Source organism: Rhinolophus sinicus, chromosome 2, assembly GCF_057876585.1.
Source record: "Rhinolophus sinicus isolate RSI-liver-muscle chromosome 2, RSI-T2T, whole genome shotgun sequence".
Taxonomy (NCBI): domain Eukaryota; kingdom Metazoa; phylum Chordata; class Mammalia; order Chiroptera; family Rhinolophidae; genus Rhinolophus; species Rhinolophus sinicus.
Genome location: NC_142502.1, coordinates 70,996,927 through 71,011,665, shown reverse-complemented (window position 1 = coordinate 71,011,665; position 14,739 = coordinate 70,996,927). Strand labels below are relative to the sequence as shown.

At 36.5% G+C, this 14,739-nt stretch overlaps 1 non-coding gene across 1 annotated transcript; it reads right to left on the bottom strand.

The window, feature by feature from the left end:
• Positions 1 to 13,507: 13,507 nt before the first annotated feature.
• Positions 13,508 to 13,612, bottom strand: LOC141571941 (U6 spliceosomal RNA). The gene has a single exon (XR_012496983.2). It is a non-coding gene; the product is annotated as a U6 spliceosomal RNA (small nuclear RNA).
• Positions 13,613 to 14,739: the final 1,127 nt, after the last annotated feature.

The following is a 14,739-nucleotide window of genomic DNA, read 5'->3' as shown; positions in this document are numbered from 1 at the left end:
TGATTGTTCTGTCTTCTTGGTGAATCGATCTAAGAACATGGTATTTCTCTCAGAGATCCAGCCATCCATACTGCCCCATAGTTCTGCCTAAAAGAAAAGGTCCCCATGGGACAAAGCAGTAAAAGAAAAGGAGTGAAAGAGAGAGAGAGGGACGGAGGGAGGGAGGGAGGGAGGGCGGGAGGGAGGGAGGGAGGGAAGGACAGAAAGAGAGAGAGAGGGAGAGAGAGAGAGAGAGAGAGAGAGAGAGAGAGAGAGAGAGAGAGAGATTCTTTCCACACTCATCAGGCCATAGGAGGCTCTTTTTCTGAATTTTCTTTCAGGGTTTTGGTGCCTGTGCCACCCCCAACATCATTTGGTACAGTGCAAAAAAGAATAAATGGGGACTTCCTCCCACAAACTCTGGCTCACAGGGACCTCTTTTCCTGATCCTCTGGCCTGAAAGTTAACGTTTCTCTTTGGATTTTTGGTTACCCATATGCTACTGCACAGTTCTGCAATGGGACTCTCCTTGAGTGAAAGCCAGGATAAAAGAGGAAAACAAGTCTAGAAACTTAACCCTGTTATAGATTGTCCTTCAAGCATTTACTCCCTTCCTTAATCTGCCTGTTGTTGTAAACTTTTCAGAGTCCTCAGGTATTTGCTTTTTGTGTTTTGTCCAGAGGTTTTAGTTGTAATCAGTGGAAGAGGTATATCAGTGGAGTAAATTTATTACCTTTGACAAGCATTGGAATTCAAGTAATCTTGCTTCACGATAGTAAGATAAGGATTCAGACACTAATATGGATCATTCTGAAGCCCCTTTCTTAATCACTCATTTTACATCTTACATATAAAGGAGAATCTTTCTTTTCTTTTACATGTTTTATGCAAAATGAAAAGATTTGTGGCCTATTATTTCTATGTGTTACCTGGAGATAGTTGAAACGGAACAACACCTAGAGAGAAAAGAAAAAGAAAAAGAAAAAGATCAATAGTAAGAAAAAGAAAGAACAAGGAAGGGAAATCAAAAGATAGGTAGATGTGAGTTGGCTTGCATCATTAAACATATGCACTTGTCATATGTCTCAGGTAGGGTTCAGGCAAGAAACAGATTTTATGCTAAGAGAGTAGCTAAAGGGAGTTTAATAAAGGTACTGTTTCTAAAGAGATAGGCAGGGTAAGGCAAGAGACAAGCGGTGCTGAAACACAAAGGGACTCCCAGTAGTTGAAAGCTGCTTGTATCCCTGGACCTGAGGTAGCAAGAGGAAGAGCAGTTATTAGAACCCACAGTGGCAGCCACTGTGTAAAGAGCTTGCATGGTCTTATGGGCATCAGTGGCCAGAGCCAGAGGAATGTAGCCGATGCTGTATACTTGTTAGGGAGGAATTAGGCAGTAAATATTCTCTCTTGTATCTCTTTCTAACATTTTGTTCCTGCTAATGTCTCTTGTTATCTGAACCCCAAAAGATGCCAGACTTAAGAGAGCCTGGATGAGGCATTTCAGAGATGTCTCCTCTCAGAACTCAGAGAAGGTCAGAGAAGAACAGAAAGTGGCCGTTGAGAACAAATGGAGTCTATTTACCCCTTTTAACCATCAGCCTCCATCCTTATCTAACAAAAGGAAAACATAGTTACAGAAAAATATTACTATAGTCTTAATCTCCCCTTTTACTTGAATTAAAATATTAGGATTACCTGTATCATTCAGATATGATAGAAGAAAGAAAGGGGGAAATAATTCATTTACATGAAACATAATTACTATAACCCCATTTTATATAGTTGATCTCAAGGTCTAAGTTGATAAGTAACTTTTTTGTTCCATGACCCTTTTTGTGTCTTTTATCCTCCGCAATGTGTTGACTAATTTTGCCTTTAATCTGGTGGGATGATTGAAACTTTTATTTCCCGAAGATTCTTAGTGATCCTGTATTTATTAGTTGCTGCAATTCTCCATTATCCACTGAGCATGGTGACCTAATGAATCCTCTGGATTTTAGAAATAGTGATCTTTAAAATTCAATATACAATTTTCCCTTGGCAATAAGGATAAATGTCCATTTCTAGTGAAGTGACATTGTTTCCTGCCAGTTGGTTTAGCAGCATGAAGTGTCCTGAATAACCAAGGTACATTGTTATTGGCAGAATGATATCCCTCCGAAAATGTTTATGTTCTATTCCCCAAATCTGTGAATATGTTAGGTTAGAAGGTGAAGGGAATTAAAATTTCAGATGGAATTAAACTGTTAATAAACTGACCCCAAAACAGTCAGAGTATCTTGGATTATCTGTGTGAGCCCGATGTAATCACAAGTGTTCCTAAAAATGTAAGAGGGAGGCAGAAAAGGAGAGAAAAAGGAAAATGTGACTAGAGAAGAATGGCTAGACAGATGCAACATATCTGGCTTTGAGGATGGGGGAAGGGAGACGTGAATGAAGGGATGTGTGTAGCTTCTAGAAATGGTAAAAGTAAAGAAATTTTCCCTTAGAGCCCATGAAAAGGCATGTAGCCCTGCCAGCATCTTCATTTTAGCAAATTGAGATCCATGTTGGATTTGACAACGACTGACTGGAATTTTTAAATAAACATAATCATTCAGTAGGGTCTATGGGAAGAGCTAGGGCTTATGGGAAGAGTTCCCACGCTCGATGTAATCACAAGAACCTTACAGGAAGAACTCTATGTTTATAATGAAGCTCTATGGTTCCTTCCCTTAACTTCCCTTTTCCCTTATATAAATATCCGTCCATCTTGGCATGCAGACCAGCGTGTGCACGTGGCTTACCATGTTGCTTGCACTGGTGATGAAACACCTAGTCAATATAATTTTTCAGTCAACAGACTTCTAACCTACAGAACTGTAAAATAATTAATTTGTATTGTTTTAAGGTACTAAATGTGTGGTGATTTGCTATAACAGTAATAGAGAAATAATACATACACTCTCAGTTCCAATTGAATGGACCCATGGCCGTGTTTCCTGGTGGGAGCATTTCTCTTTTGAGGAATAAATACTCCAAATCCACTGAGACCAAGGTTGAGAAGAAAGAAATAAAGAATTCCTTCAGGGGGATGACCTCCACCCTTGCTTCCCAGATCCCTGCATTCCTGTCTTTGGGGAATACTGATATATTGGTTGCTGGCTTAAGGTATTTTCCATATTCTAATAGATAATACCTCATTTTTCTCCATGTTGTCCCCTAGATGACAAATAACAGAGACTTCAATAGGGCATTCCATCTTTATATCAACCCATCTGTTTCTGGTATTGGTACTCATATGAGACCAGTGAACACCAGTCATAAACCCATTGTATGCTTTCTTCACTGTAAAATAAATTCCTTAGTTAGAGGCAATATTGGTGTAATATATCAAAGAATTGTATAAATTTGGAAATGGTGCTATCACAAATTTTGTAGTCAGAGAAGGCAGATATAAATATTAGTATGTGTCCCATGAAGACAAATTGAGGCCCCCTCCATTGTGGAAGGTGGTCAGTGTAATCATGCCTCAGAATATCTGGTTGGTTTTGACCTGGAATAATGCCATAACAGAAAATTAGCTGTGTCCTTCGCATTTGGCTGTTTTGGCACTTAACGATGTATAAACTGGCCTTGTTTAAATTCATGATGAACTTGTATCCCTGCTTGTGCTTAATGATTACCCTCTGAACTATATTTAAATGTTGGTACTGATTAATATTTGTGATTTGTGTGAATCTGATTTGACAATTAACTTTTTGTGCTGTCACACTTATCTTCAGGTATTCTTCCATGTAAGTCCTTGACCAACAGGTTAGAAACTCTGAATAAGTGTAGATTCATACCTTAGGCCATCTCTTCTCCACTATAAAATAAACCATCAAATATCCTACGAGGAATTCTTTCAACTAGGAGCATATTCTTTTATTGCTGTATTTCATGGCCACTCTAACTGGGAATGTAATGTAGCTACTATTCACTTCCAGCTGGTTCTACCTTACCATGCAGACTTGTCTGTATTGCTGGCTTGGATTTTTCTTCCTCTGTTCCAGGAAACTCCCCGTGTGACCATAAATAATCATGAAGTTTAATTTTATATTCAGGAGCACCTGGGGCCAGGTGCCATACAGTGGGATGCTTCTGTGCACATATAATGTAATGATTTGATGGATCAGTAGCACCCAGTCCACATGAGGAGTTTAGGTAGCATAGTTATTTGATGTGCCATGATCAAACACCGAATGGCCACCAGAAATTGCTCTTTCAGTGGAGAATTATTATGGGCAGAATAAAGCATGGTTTCATTCTAAAGCCCTAGGGATTTACATCATGAGCCCCCTATTAGGATTTGCAAGAGGTTTCATAGAACCTCTCAACCCACCCTGGATACTGACCATATCATTGCATCTGTTGGATCCTAAGGCCCAGGAGTTAGGGCAGCTTGCCCTGTGAATCTGGACCTGTTGCTGAGCCTTCTTTTTCTGGATGTTTCTACCCAGAGGTAGAAGTCTTATGGGTTACCCAGTAAAAGGACCAGAAAATCTGTGACCATTGTAGTATTCCTAAAATTTTTACAATTTGATAGACCCTTATAGTGACTCTACTTCAGAGGAGACGCTAGATAATTGTGGGATTGTCTTGTAACTTATGTCTCTATAATGCACCAATGTGATGTTCTGTGGGATAAGAAGGTTGTGTTTCTGGTAGGCTCTGTAATGGCAGGGAGCAGAATACTTGATATTTCCTTGTTATATGATATTAAGGGTTTACTGTTATCATGGACATAAGAAAACAAGATGCTTTGTTTACCTTTATGAAGTGGAATAGAAAATACAAATTTCCTAGGTTAGTAGCTACCTGTTAGATATCAGGAGCTAAGTTGCTTTTCTCTTTTGTTTTTGCTCAGCAAAATTTGCACCTTGAATTAGTACTATCACCTGATTAAGATGATAATAAATCACAGTTATTTTTCATAAACTGAAGCAACCTCATTATTTTCAGTGGTCAAAAGATACAATAAACAGGGTATGGGAGCCATCACCACCTCTATACTCTATGAATCTTTGGTAATGGCACTAATCTCTGCAACACCCTTGTGATTAGTCTAATTTTATCAGTTATGTGGGAGATGGGTCATTCTAAGAACATCCTTTGTCCCTTTGTTGTCTGTCAAAAGAGTCATCACTCCATTGATTCAGGAAGCAATATAAGATTCTGCCTGTTACTAATTATATCTATTCTTACTATGAATTCTGGGCTTGGGGAAATACGTACAGAAGAGCTCTGTAGTCCTACTGAACCCATGATGAGATGAGCCGAGGCCAAAGCGTCACCTGTCACCTAACTTGCATAAGCTCCCCTCACTGACCAGTTGTCTATGATAGCTATTTGTTGTCTTGGGAGATTGGCAGGAATTCAAGCAAATATCTATTAATATCTCTTAGGAAGTCCGAGTATTTCCCTTCCTCTAATGCACAGACACCTTGACAAATAGCTGAACTTACCTTGGGAGAAAGCTGCTGAGAAGATTCAAAGGGTACATACTGTAGAGTTCTTCATTGAATAGACATGACCTCCCTTTCATTGGAGAGGCTGCAGGTTTGTGACCTGGGGAACAGTCCATGAGTCCCTACTACTGTTTCTAAACTTACATTTTTGTGTACTAAATCTAGAATTTTTCCACTAATTTTCATCAAGAAGCATCTTCTTAGGCTTGGGAGTCTGGCCATTTCTTTATCCTTAGGGACACCATGACCAAGTAGTCGTTGCCACAGAACCCCGCTGTTCAAACTACTCTGATTATCACTTTTTCCCTGTGTCCTTGATCAACCCCTTTGGGTCTGATGGTGACTGCTGCTACCTGGCATCTGCCACTCTGAGATACTAATAGTTTCATTTATATCAAGAAATTCATTTTTACACTGCACCCCTCCCCTCATCCCTAGCCTGTAGTGTTTTCAGTAATGCTGGGGTCTCCTTGATAATACATTTCTTAATGTCTTAGTGAAGTAAGTGTTCTATGGGCCCTTCTATAAGCTGTGGGTAGGAAATGGTTGATTAACTTGTACATAACAGATCCATTTCATCTCCCTGGGCCCTGAAACTCCTTATGTCTTAGTGTTCCAGGGGAGTTCTGGCATCTCAATTGACTGTAGACCCTGTTGAGTCCAGGTTTCAATTACCACCACATCAGATTATTGACACTACTCTCAGGTGCTTGAGCCAGCACATTCAGTCCCGAATCCTAGGTAAATGTACTTACATAAATTTGGCCAATATTTTGTTCTTCTTGTTTCATGTTGGGAATATGTTGCCATATGTGTTCTCTGAATTCCTACACTTACAAGTTGAGAAGATCCTACTAATTTTGTCTATTTGTTGTGTCTTCAAAGAACACATCTTGTCTATCTTCTGGGCTATTCTGGGTTCTAATTCTATTTATGGGCCTGGAGGCAAGAGGTGGTAATGGGCTCCTGAGGAAAATTTATATGATTTTATGAGACAAATTCCCCAAGTGAAATCAGTGTATGATTTTCTTTCACATAGGGAGCAGGGACTGCTTCCACTAACAGGATGTTTCTTTAGCATAAAGGACATTGAAATTGGTGCTGCAACTCTGCAACTCTTTGAATTTATACCTGTACTTCATAACTGATTTACTGTTACAGGCAATGTTATATTTCTTTGAAGCCGATGTAGTTTTTCTGATTTCTCACTTGTGCCTTTAATTTGAATTTATGCCTTTAGTAAGAAGTTTTATTTGTGTATTTTCTCAAGGGCAATCAGAGCAGCCAACTTAACCTACAATCTAATAATCACCACTGTCACCATAGTGACCATATACCACAGACTCTTTATCTTCTAGTCTTGCTTTCTCCTGGCTCCCCTTCCATACTACCATTACCAGTAACAAGTCAAGCAATCATGATGCCAGCACATGTGATGGATTACCAGTGATTGATTTTCCCCAGCAAATGTGATCATTAATGACATGTGCAGCCCAATCCCAGAATTCCATTTTGGTGGCTGTCTTCTCAGGTCACTTCTGGTATAAATTACTTTTTTAAGTCAGGATCCCATCAGGAAGGAAATGACACACTCCAAAAGGGGGAAAAATTAAATAAAGGGACAATTTACAAAGGTGGGGGAAGGTTAATGAAATAAACAAGGGGCTGCAAAGCAACCAGGATCTAGCAACAACTGGAAACCCTCAAAAACTCTTAGTTTACAGGGCTGGGGGAACAAGCCATGTGAGAACCTAAAGCTATAGGAGATTAATAACCAGACAAGAGCTAGAGGGACACAGTTATCATACCAGAGCCTGTCAGTAGGGAGTTGAGGTAACACATTCTCTGATTTTTTCCCTCTCATTTACTGCTGGAGCATCCCACTCAAGGACCCTACCAGAATTCAGAGGATAAGATAACCCAGAGGATATAGCACACTCTGGCTGGACCTCAAGCCAGAGGGAAGTTCCACTGGGTGGAGAGTGGATTTTGAGAGGCAACCAGGAAACACAAGTATGCAGGATGTCATTGAGTATGAGACCCATTCTTGTTTCAGAGACACTGAAATGGTAAAAAGTGCTTTGCTATGCTTTTCAGACTTAATAAATATGGCAATACAGAAATAAATAACTCAAATACAATTAAGAAGGATAAAAGATATAAAGCAGGCCCTTGAGGTAATCAAACTTAGTATTAGACTTTCTGATCGTAGAAAAAAAACCCACACACACAAGAAAACTGAGTAATCAAAATTTGATTGATAATATGAGACAAATTCATCTGGATTTTTTTTCTCTAGCCCAATTTCATGAAAAAACAGGAACTTGGCCATGGAAACATTTTCAGTAGACGAAAAATGGTTCTAAGCAAATCACAGGAGACAACTCTTGAATGTGACTTCTGAATATTTTTATATATTAGAAGAGAATATTACTTGACTTCATTTTTAAAAAAATCTATAACATTGCTTTTGTTAATTTGTAATCTTCATGGGCTGAGATGAAAAGAGTCCTTGAATTGATTTCCATATTATGCTGATTTTGTGATCACCTTTGTACTAAGAGACCCCCCCCAACCCCCCACCCCCATACACACACTTCATCTCTGTTGCAACTAACACCAGATTTTGTCTTGGATTTGAAATCTCTGGCTATGACATGCAACATATTTAAAAAATCTGTTTGATTGATAGTTGAATGATTATTCCCTATTACATCAGCAGCCAGGCCTAGTATTCCAGCTTTGAAGGATTGTTTTGCCTCTGTCCCTGTGTCACAAAATATACTTGTGACTTGCAAATAGTAGATCTCATTGCAGCCTTATAGATTTCAGATATTCAAATATTCAGATATTCAAATATAGTTTGAATTCATTTTTAAGTCTAGCTCAAGGCGAAGTTGAGAACCACCTGTAGTTAATCACTTTAGTCTCAGCTTTTCGTAATTTTACAATTTTATGCCACCATATGGCACTTATCCCAAACTGCAAAAAATGGAAAACAAAACAAAATATAATCAAATTAATAAATGATTAGAAAAAATTATTTTAATGAAAATTAAATAATGGGAGAGAGATGATCTAAATAATTGATAATTGGTGAATTGCAAAATCCATACTTGCTAAGAGACTAGTTAAGACACTGACTTATAAAATTCATAAATTGTTAGAAGTGAGAGAAGATATAACTTGGAGAGATGTGCTACTCATCCTATACCAAGTACTGAACAGGAAAGAAGCTTCCCTACCAGGAACAAATTGCATTTTCTTTGGAGAGAAACACAGATGCAGTCACTCAGGAGGTGTGTTGAAATCAAATAATTTCCATCTATAATGCCTTTTATCTAAAAACCCAGCACATTTGCTCAATAGTTTTCAGAACCTACTTGTCATTTGATTATTGATTTGTAATTCCTTTTTGTTATTGTGCCAAAGAAATTGGGGCATAGAGAAATTGACGTGCAATAACTGCTTGATGAGATTTAAACAGGGTGAATTACTAAAAGACATATTAGTCTGGGTGCCTGAATAATAAAGAAACCTTCAGAAAAATAGAATATACCCTTTCTAGAGTTTCTGTTCCTGATGACAGCTTTAGAAAGTTATGTTTGTATTATACACTCTCCTTCCCTGTCATATTTATCAGTACCTGATTTAATTACCACTAGGTATACGAGGTCTGACAATTAAGTTAGTGAACTCATCCTAGAAAAAGTGCTCCATACCTCATTGCTGAATATCACTATGGTCACCTTTGAAGTACTCCCCTTGGGAAGCTATGCACTGATGCCAGGGCCTAGTCCACCCTTTAAAGCAATTTTGGAACTCTTTTTCTGGAACGGCCATCAGAGTTGTCGTCATATTACCGTTGATATCCTGAATGTCCTCAAAATGTCTCCTTTCCATATTTCCTTTATCTTTGGGTAAAGAAAGAAGTCATTGGGGGTCAGATCAGGTGAATAGGGAGGTGTTCCAATACAGTTATTTGTTTACTGACTAAAAACTCCCTCACAGACAATGCCATGTGAGCTGGTGCATTGTTGTGATGCAAGAGCCATGAATTGTTGGCGAAAAGTTCATGTTGTCTGACTTTTTCACACAGCCTTTTCAGCACTTCCAAATAGCAAACTTGGTTAACTGTTGGTCCAATTGGTACAAATTCATAATGAATAATCTGATATCAAAAATATTAGCAACATTGTTACAACAAGTTCGCGAACTTAATTGTCAGCCCTCATATAAACTAGAGATAGTTAAACTTACAGCTTGGTCAAGCAGGGATGATCTCTATGTAATACTTTTGGGGAAATAATTAAATCAAGAAATTAGAAGTAAAAACAGAACTGAAGAAACATATGTAGAGTATGTGTAGGAACAACTATAAAATAGACTTCCCAAATATTTAGAGGTCACATACCTTTTAAATTCCTTTTAGTATTTTCATAATTAAACATTACTTAGTACATTAAAGCACATATAACAGAGTAACAAGCGTCCGAGTTTTTTACCCAATTTCAAGACAACAGATTAGCATGATGGTTTCATGGACGCTGATTGAAGACACAAGATTCCTGGATCACAAAGGACTACTTATTGCTCACAGCCATAGCAATAGCCAGTGAATTAGCACTTTTGTGCCAGTTTCCCAAGTCATAATTCCCACAGGATGACATGAAAGAATCAAGATGATATCTATGTAAATATTCATATATACAAAAAAGGTAATTGTGTTAAAGTTTGTTTTTCAGTAGACCATGTACTGATGCTTCAGTTCATTCCTAGGTACGTGAGTTTATTAATGTCACTAATACATAAAGGTTTTAAATGCTAGATTATGAAACTTCATAGTCTAACTTCTTTTCTGTGTTTTATTTTACTAAATTTAATGTGTAAGTTTTCAATGAACTTAGGGGTACATAAACGTTTTCAGATTTTTTGGATAGATACCCAGAAGAAGGATTACTGGGTCGTATGGTAATTCTATTCTTAATTTCTTGAGGAATCTCCATATCGTTTTCCATAGGGGCTGTACCAATTTACATTCCCACCAGCAGTGTATGAGGGTTCCTTTTTCTCCACCACCTCTCCAACACTTGTTATTTCTTGTCTTATTGATGATAGCCATTCTAACTGGTGTGAGGTAGTATCACATTATAGTTTTGATTTGCACTTCCCTGCCCATTTTTCAATTGGATTATTTTTGTTATTGTTGTTGAGTGTTATGAATTCTTTATATATTTTGGATATTAGAGGTGTTGTTTGTAAGTAAATTATCTTCTCCTATTCAGTTACCTCTTTGTTTTGTTGATGGTTTCTACATTGTTTAGCTTTTTTCTACATTTTATTTCACTAAATTTAATACCTAAGTTTTCATGACTGTTTCTAAATTTTACTCAGTTTTTTAAATATATAATATGGTTTGATTCTGCACTGTACTTGTTTTTTCCCACTGTCTCTGTAATTTTTTCCTAATTTTTAAAACTGTGACAAAATACACATGACATAACATTTTAGTAACTTAAGCATTTTAAGTGTACAGTTCAGTGGTATTAAGTACATTCATATTGTTGTGCAACCATGACCACAACCATCTCCAGATCTCTCATAAAAATGAAACTCTGTGCCCATTAACAAATACTTCTAAATGTAATAATCAAGTAAATGGATTATAAGAAGATAATCTGCAACAGATACTGTCTCACTCAAGGATTCTAATGAAAGTAATCTGGCTTGAATATATGGTTAATATTTTGATTATTGCTATCAGTTAGCTATCCCAATGCTTAATACACAGACATGTAGGCTTCAAATTTATCAAACATTGTGGATAATATCCCGTCCTATGACAAGCATGGTTATGCTTTTATAGTTGAGTGTGTTATAATCTACAGTTCTATGTATGTTTATTCAGGATGCTCTGGTTGTATCTATGGTTTCCAAAAGAAATGTGCACAATTACATCAAGGGTCCTGGGATATGCTTTGCTATTCAGTTTATAGGAATATATTTTCCATACTCAGAAACATATATAGAAACCATGGACTTGATTTTTCATGGATGGGGAAGTAGTCAACACTTTGTCATTTCTAACTAAATCCAGCCTTGAAACCATGAATTTCTCTGGGGGAAAATTTTCAGTTGATGCAAGGTTTAACCATATCATATTGCTATAGTCTCTCCATTTCCAAAATCTATCTCCTGGGCATCTTCCGAGTATCATTAACAGTCCTAATAATTCCAAATGGGCTTGGGTAAAGCGTCACATCTCAGGTATACATTTTATTTGTGTTTATCTTAGTCATCAATCTGTTAATCTATATCATAGTCTTAGTATATCTTACCATATAAACATTATTATCAAAAAAACTTACTCTGCAGTAGTATATTATAGAACTTCTCCCAATTCATTAAGCTCTTAGAGTTTCTTTATCTTTCACGTGAGCTTGGCTGATCCCTTCAGTTTTTATTCTCTACAAACACAAAGAGAGTGAATAAAACATTCTCATCTCTGTCCTGTTTCTCAACCTCTTCTGACATTAGAGCCGTCCATACCATCTTCTGGCTTGCTCTTTTGCTTTCATTGAACTGTTCTCTGCCTTACTAAGCATTTAAATTATTGTTATGTAATTTTGTCATATAAAGTTTATGTTTAGTAGCACTATTTTTTATTGATAATTATTATCCTGACATCTGCTTCTTTATGTAAATCAGAAATATTTCTTAGGTCTCTAGGCCACTCTGTGTTCAAAGGTAATTAAAAAGTTTCTTCTCCTAAAGTTCCTACAAATAAACTAATTTTCCTAAGATCATTATTTTCTACCCACACATTTCAAATGAATATTGATTGCAGATATTTTTAACAGAACTCCTTTCAGTCTGTTATTCAAAATGACAGAACAATTAGAAATTAACATTGAACCCAAATTTGTTACCTAAACAATTGAATGAATTAGATCTCTTAATCTTTTCTAAATTAGGGTTGAATCATTCTAATTGCAATTTGGATATTCGTTGGAGTATTTGATGCTTTTATATGAAGTATTGGGGAAATATATGGAAAGATATTAAGTATTCTTTTCATTCTGTTTTAACACTACCATTACAAAACATTTTTTTGTTACGGGAAATTTCAAACAAGTACAAACATGTAAAAGAATCCTCTACGTACCCATGATGAGTCTTCCGCAATTATCACTAATAGACAAACTTGGTTCAGTTTTGTCCTTACCTACTCAGTCCCACTGGATTATTTTGAAACAAATTCCAGACATAACATCTTTCATTTTTAAGTATTTCACTGAATTCTTTAAAAAGATAAAGACCTTGTAAAAGCACAATCATAGTACCATTATACCTTTTAGAAATACATAGTGATTTCTTTCTTTTTTTTTTTATAGTGATCTTTTTAGAGTAGTATTCAGAATTTCCCAAATAGTGACATTTCCCCCCAATTTGCTCTGCATCCTTGCATTATTTGGCCTGTGTCTCTTTTCCCTGCATTTCCTGTAAATTGATAATTAAATCTAGAAGTCTGATTGGATTCAGGTTTGAGTTTTTATTTTGTTAGAATGATGTTATGAGTGTTATTATGTACTTCCATCAGGAGGTGACTGATGTCTGGTTGTCTTTCATTTTATGATATTAGCAAACCCTGGTGATTGTTGTTTTCATTATTTCATTACTGGTTTGCAAAGTGGGGATATTATAATTTTATTATTTCTTCTCTCTACCCCTTTTTATTAAGCTGGAATACTGCTATAAAGAATCAACTATTTGATTTGGTTACTCCAAATTTCTGTTCACATACAAAAGGATAAATGCTTGATTATTTCCCTCAGTGTACCAGTTTTTAACAAAATTAATTACTTTCCTAGCATCTTTCTAAAGAGACTACTAAATGTATTTCTATTTACTTATTATTTTTAAAAAATTAAAGTATGGCTGACATACAATATATGAGTTTCAGGTGTACAACATAGTGATTTGACATTTATCTACCTTTTGAAGTGATCACTGCAGTAAGTCTAGTAACCATCTGTCCCCAAAATATGGAATACTTCATGAATTTAAGTGTCATTCTTGTGCAGGGGCACAAGATTTTCTCTGTATCATTTCAATTTGAGTATATGAGCTGCCAAAGCAAGCACTACTAAATATAATTTTAAAATATATTTCTGAATTCATTTGACTTTTTTCAATCTATTGTAGTTATTATTCTTTCTGAGACTTAAACTAACCCACCTTTTCCTGTAGAAAGCTCTCCAATTTGACTCCTAGTACTTTGGGTATGGCCACAGGAGTTTAAATAGTTTTATTGCTTTCTGTTATCATAAGACACCCCAGAGAAATCTTGTGTATTTCCTTTGCCAGCCTTGTAATCACCTATTTCTTTGTGGAGTTTTGGGTTATTTTTAGTGAAGAAAGACATAAGATACTACAACATAGGCACTAGGGGCTTTCATTACTGCTGGGTAAGTATTTTTCTCTACGCCTTTTCAGTGGATAGAGTTAGGGAAAATGTACCTTTTTAAAAATAGACTTCATTTTTTCAGAGCAGTTTCAGGTTCACAGCAAAATTGAGCAGAAAGTACAGAGAGTTCCCATATGCCCCCACATATTCCCCTCCTTCTGCATATCTTCTAACACAGTGGTACATTTGTTACAATTGAAGAAACTATATTGACACATCACGATCATCCAAAGTCCATAGTTTATATTAGGATCACTCTTGATGTCCATTCTATGGGTTTTGACAAATATATGACATGTATCCACCTAATATCATCATACAGAATAGTTTCACTACCCGAAAAATCCTCTATATCCTGATTATTCAACCCTTCTTCCTCTCTAACCCCTGGCATCTACTGATCTTTTTATGGTCTCCATAATCATGCCTTCTCTAGAATGTCATATCATTGTAATAATAAAGTATATAACCTTTTCAGACTGACTTCTTTTTCCCTATGTCTTTGTATGACTTAATAGTTCATTTTATTCAGTGCCAAATATTATTCCATTGTCTGAATGTACCACAGTTTATTTCTCCACTCACCTACTGAAGGCCATCTTGGTTGCTTCCAAGTGTGGGCAATTATGAATAAAGCTGCTATAAACATCTGTGTACAGATTTTTGGGTGGACATAAGTTTTCAGTGTATTTGGGTAAATACCAAAAGAGTATGATTGCTGGATTCTATGATAAGGGTGTTTTTCATATTGTAAGACACTGCCAAAGTGTCTTGCAAAGTAACCACCGTTTTTCATTCCCACCA